Genomic DNA, 6,071 nt, shown 5'->3' on the forward strand with positions numbered 1-6,071 from the left:
AGATATATCAATTAAAAAATTAAAAACCATATCAAATGGACATCTCTCATGGAAATAACCAACTCAGTTGCTGGTGTTAACGGGTCCAGATTAGGCTATTTAGCCAATATTTACTGAGCAAGTCCAGAATCCTAGTGTATCATTAATGTCACCAGCAAGTAGCTTTTAACTGTTAAAAGATGTACTGTAGCAGTCCAATGCCACTTAAATTTAAGCTCACCGCTGTTGGAAGTATTTCCAAACTCCCATCTATTGCTGCTCAGCGGTGTCCCTGTCTCCCCTGCAGGCTTACCAGTGTGCGCTGATGAATCATGGCCGCACAGCCGGACGTTTCCGGCAGTAATGTGGAGCCTGATTTGCAGACTGGGGGAGAGAGCTGGATGTGGGCAGCACGGAGCTAAGTGGTGACGGATAGATATAAATTGATTTCCACAGAGAAATTGCAGGTTCCTTGACGCATTTCTCCGCTATAGGTAGAGTAGCGGTTTCATCAGAAGGTATACTCAGTGTCCACTTTGGAAGATATTTATACAGTGGCCATCCAATCAAAAGGCATTGTCCATTAAATAACAGGTGCAGAATAAACAGGTAATTAGTTTGGTGCCTTATCCAGGTTTTTGAAACACAATCAGTGTAAATAGAAATGAAACAACCTTTTTTTATCATCAATCAAAAAGTCTCCTTATAAGGAGCTCCATTAAATTAACAGTGGTGCAATATCCAAGAATGAATTTCATTATTTAAATTGCCCTCATTCTATTATCCCCACTTACTACCACTTACCCAAAATTCACAAAACTCTTCAGTCACCTCCTGGGCGTCCCATTATTTCTGGTGTTGGGTCCCTCACCACAAATCTATCCGCTTTTATTGACTTTTTTTTGCAGCCACATGTTAGATCACTCAGATCACATGTTAAGGACACCACACATTTTTTTAATCTAATTGGCAACATCACATGGAAAGAAAGCTTTTTGTTTATGACATGTGACGTAGAGTCACTCTACACTAATATATCACATACACTAGGATTGCAGTCAATTGAGACATATTTATTATCTGACAGCAATCTCAGTGCCATTAAACAACAATTTTTGATTGAAGCCATTCAATTTATTCTTACACATAATTATTTCACCTTTAATAGAGAATTCTTTTTACAGATTCACGGCATAGCGATGGGCACCAGGTTCGCCCCCAGTTATGCCAACTTGTACATGGGTCTCTTTGAGGACATGCATGTCTGGGGGAGCCCGGTGGGGGCGAACCTGGTGTTCTATGGACGCTATATTGACTACATGTTTTTTGTTTGGGATAGGGATTACACATCGGCTACACAGTTTGTTTCCTTTCTGAACAATAACACTTTTGGTTTAAAATTCTCTAGCACCATTCACTCTACTAACATCACCTTTCTTGATATTGCACTCTGTATTAGAGACAATAAGATAAACACCTCTACATTTACCAAAGAAGTTGATTGTCACACCTTTTTAAATTACTCTAGCTGTCATCATAGACCGTGGATTAACAACATTCGGAAAAGTCAATTTCTTAGAATCCGTAGAAATTGTTCAGATCAAGAGACTTTTTTACAACAAAGCTCTGAACTTGCTAGTTCATTTAGCGAGCAAGGTTACCCCAGAACAATATTAGCACATGCATTTCATGATACGCTAACCTATGATCGTGCTACCCTCCTAAACCCAGCAGCGAAAGAAACTGATCACATAAGAGGAAACTTTAATAATAAACCGATTTTTATTTCCAAATTCAATAATTACTCTTGTGAGTTGAGCTCAATCATAAAGAAAAACGACTTTATTTTACAAGGTGATAATAGACAACCCAAAATAGTTTTTAAAAAAGCTAGAAATTTACAAAATCTCTTGTCACCAAGCCATTTCACTACGAATGAATTTATTTGTACTAAGGAGCCTGACTGGCTGAGCGAACTGAAATGAAATAAAAAAGGATGCTACAAATGTGGGAGACTTAAATGTATAACGTGCCAGTTTATTGATGTAAACAAACAATTTACTTCCACTACATCTGGATTATCTTACACCATTGCTTCCTACATTAATTGTAGATCGGATTATGTAGTTTATTTGATATCCTGTAAATGCGGACTACAATATGTGGGTCGAACCACACGTAGTCTGAATATCCGCTTTTTGGAACATAGGAGAAACGTCTTGAAACATCTTTGTCTGCATAGTTTAGCCAAGCATGTAGTGAATCAACATCATGGTGACGTGAGTGCTCTCAAAATCCAAGGTATTGAACATATACAAATTACCCCTAGGGGTGGCGACAGATTTAACATGTTATGCAAATGGGAGGCCTTTTGGATATTTTCCTTGGGCACTCTCTACCCCGAAGGTCTTAATGAAAACATCGAAATTAACCAGATTTGAGTGTCTGTTGATGGTTGGGCTACCTATATGGCTCGACCTAGCTGGTCTAAATATATCCAGTTAGTGCCGAATCATTGTGGCCCTCCCATTAGAAAAATTGTTAATTCGTACATCTTCACCTTGCAAGCAAGAGTCCTTTATTTTAGCTTCATTAGATTCCATTGAGAGTTAGCCAACCTTCCTCCTCCATGTTTGGTTATGGTCATGTGTGTGTGTGTGTGTGTGTGTGTGTGTGTGTGTGTGTGTGTTTTTAGCGACACTTAGTTGTGCCTTACATGCACACACACATACATATGTCTACAAATGGTATTCATATACCATATGCAATGTAATTAGCTCTCCTTAGTACAAATAATCCTTGCATCACCTTAAAATTGGAGTAGTAGTAAGCTCTTTCTCCTTCTCTGTCTTTTAAGCTCCCTATAATCTGGGAAACCTATTTACCTCATTATATCTCTATATATGTAATTTAAGATATGTCTGCATCAAAACCTAGAATGGTGTAATAAATCTAACTGGAGGTTCCTCCCATAATTTTCTGTTTTAATGTTTCCTTATATCCTATGTAATATATGGTATTAATAAAATATCAATTTTGTATGTATCGGTTTTTGGAAAAATGTATATATGTGAATCGAACCTGTAGGGTTGAGTCATCTACTTTGGTGCTCTCTTGAATTAGCCCATTAAGCTAATGGAATGCTTGGTCATAAAGAAAATATACTGGGTTATATTGTGCAATGTTAAGTTATGCTATGTCTGCTTCACAACACAAACTGGTATAAATAATGTAGCCAATTAGAAAGTCTTTTTATATTTTCTTTTTCTTTTCTTAAGTCTCCTCAGAAGTAATTTTTGGGTTAACAAAATAACAAGATAAGGGGGGGAAAAATTACCCACATTTGTTTTTAAGAAAATGTCATGGGAATCGTAGCTATGAGGTTGATCTGTCTAGATTGGTGCTCTCCAGCATTAGCCCACCAGGCTATCTGAGCTCTTGGATCTAAATGAGCATATTAGGTTGTCTTTGAAGTATATTGCGCAATGTTTCGGATCGATGCCATATATAGAATATTAATATATATTTTTATGCTCTTAATATCTTAAACATTCTTTCTTTTTTAATTTAATGGAGCTCCTTATAAGGAGACTTTTTGATTAATGATAAAAAAGGTTGTTTCATTTCTATTTACACTGATTGTGTTTCAAAAACCTGGATAAGGCACCAAACTAATTACCTGTTTATTCTACACCTGTTATTTAATGGACAATGCCTTTTGATTGGATGGCCACTGTATAAATATCATCCAAAGTGGACACTGAGTATACTTTCTGATGAAACCGCTACTCTACCTATAGCGGAGAAATGCGTCAAGGAAACTGTAATTTCTCTGTGGAAATCAACTTATATCTATCCGTCACCACTTAGCTCCGTGCTGCCTGCATCCAGCTCTCTCCCCCAGTCTGCAAATCAGGCTCCACATCACTGCCGGAGACATCCGGCTGTGTGGCCACGGTTCATCAGCGCACACCGGTAAGCCTGCAGGGGAGACGGGGACATCGCTGAACAGCAATAGATGGGAGTTTGGAAACACTTCCAACAGTGGTGAGCTTAAATTTAAGTGGCATTGGACTGCTACAGTACATATTTTAACAGTTAAAAGCTACTTGCTGGTGACATTAACGATACACTAGGATTCTGGATTTGCTCAGTAAATATTGGCTAAATAGCCTAATCTGGACCCTTTAACACCAGCAACTGAGTTGTTTATTTCCACGAGAAATGTCCATTTGATATGGTTTTTAATTTTTTAATTGATATATCTTATTATTATTAAATTGGGCATTGTCATTCTATTTTTTATTGTCTAAATAAATTAGATAATTATGATTATTTAGCGCTCCCTGTGTGCACATGTTTATTGTAATTTCTTGTTCAGTTTTAATAATTGCAGATTATTCATTGGGAGCAGCATTGTAGATCTTCCTTATCCAGGTTATTTAAAGTTGGTAATAAGTGCGCCTGATTGCCTCTTTCTAAGTAAAATTAGTGTGAGTTTTATATCCTGATATAAATTGAAGTTACGATTCATGTGTAAAAACTAGGAGCAGCAGGTTCTTAAATACATTAAAGGATCAATACTTGACTCATTTATTCGAGGACCCAACTAGGGGTAAAACTATTCTGGACCTAGTTATTACCAGTAATGTGGACATTATATCAAACACTAAAGTTGGGGAGTTCTTGGGAAACAGTGACCACTATATGGTCACATTTGACATCAGTTTCAAGAAACATAGCTACAAGGGAGCAACTAAAACATTTAACATTAGAAAAGCTAACTTCAATATACTGAGACAGGCACTAAACGACATTGACTGGGAAGTTTTGTTTCATGGTAAAGACACAACGGAAATGTGGAATGCTTTAAAAGGCTTGCTTGATAGCAATATTCACAAATTCATTCCCATGAGCAGTAAATGCAGAAGTACTAAGTACAAACCAATGTGGCTTAATAAGAAGGTCAAAGAAGCAATGGCTAATAAGAGGCGTGCTTTCAAAACATTTAAATCTAATGAAGGGGAGGAGTCATTCCGGTAATATAAGGAATGCAATAAAGAATGCAAAAAAGTAATAAGGGCAGCAAAAATTAAAAACGAAAAGGAAATTGCTATAGAGAGTAAAACCAATCCTAAAAGTTTTATAAATACATAAACAGTAAAGGGTTAAAGAAGGAGAATGTAGGCCCATTAAAATATGAACTGGGAGCTTTGATAAACAATGATAAAATAAAAGCTGAAATACTGACCAGTTTTTTCCCTCGGTATTCACCAGGGAGGATCAGACGGTGAAAGTAGTGCATAACGATAGTGAAGGTAATGACTCTTGGCTTGATGCTTGTTTAAGTGAGGAAGTAGTCCTGGAGAGACTAAGCAACATAAAGATTAATAAATCACCAGGCCCAGATGGTTTTCATCCGAGGGTTTTTATGGAGCTTAGGGCTCAGCTAGCAAAACCCCTATACTTGATTTTCCATAGTTCAATTAAATCAGGCATGGTACCAAAGGATTGGCGCATAGCTGAGGTAGTGCCTTTATTTAAAATGGGAACTACAAATAACCCTGGTTACTATAGACCAGTTTGTTTAACCTCTATAGTAGGTAAAATATTGGAAGGTATTTTGAGGGATAGCATAGAGGATTATCTGCAGGTTAATAAGGTTATTAGCAAAAGTCAGCATGGGTTTGTAAGGGATAGAACATGTCAAACTAACTTAATTAACTTCTACGAGGAAGTGAGCAAGAATCTTGACCAGGGAAAAGCAGTGGATGTGGTGTATTTAGATTTTGCAAAAGCCTTCGATATAGTGCCTCACAGGAGACTGATCATCAAATTAAGGGAACTTGGCATAGGATATACTATTTGTACATGGATAGGTAATTGGCTGGATAACAGAGTATAAAGAGTAGTGGTCAACGGGACATTCTCCAGCTGGGCACCAGTAGTCAGCGGAATACCACAAGGGTCCGTACTTGGCCCCGCTACTCTTTCATTTATTTATCAATGATCTAGGAATAGGCCTGGAAAGCACAGTGTCAATCTTTGCAGATGATACTAACCTGTGTAAGGTAATTAATTCAGAAAGCGAT

This window comes from Pseudophryne corroboree, chromosome 2, assembly GCF_028390025.1.
Source record: "Pseudophryne corroboree isolate aPseCor3 chromosome 2, aPseCor3.hap2, whole genome shotgun sequence".
Lineage (NCBI taxonomy): Eukaryota > Metazoa > Chordata > Amphibia > Anura > Myobatrachidae > Pseudophryne > Pseudophryne corroboree.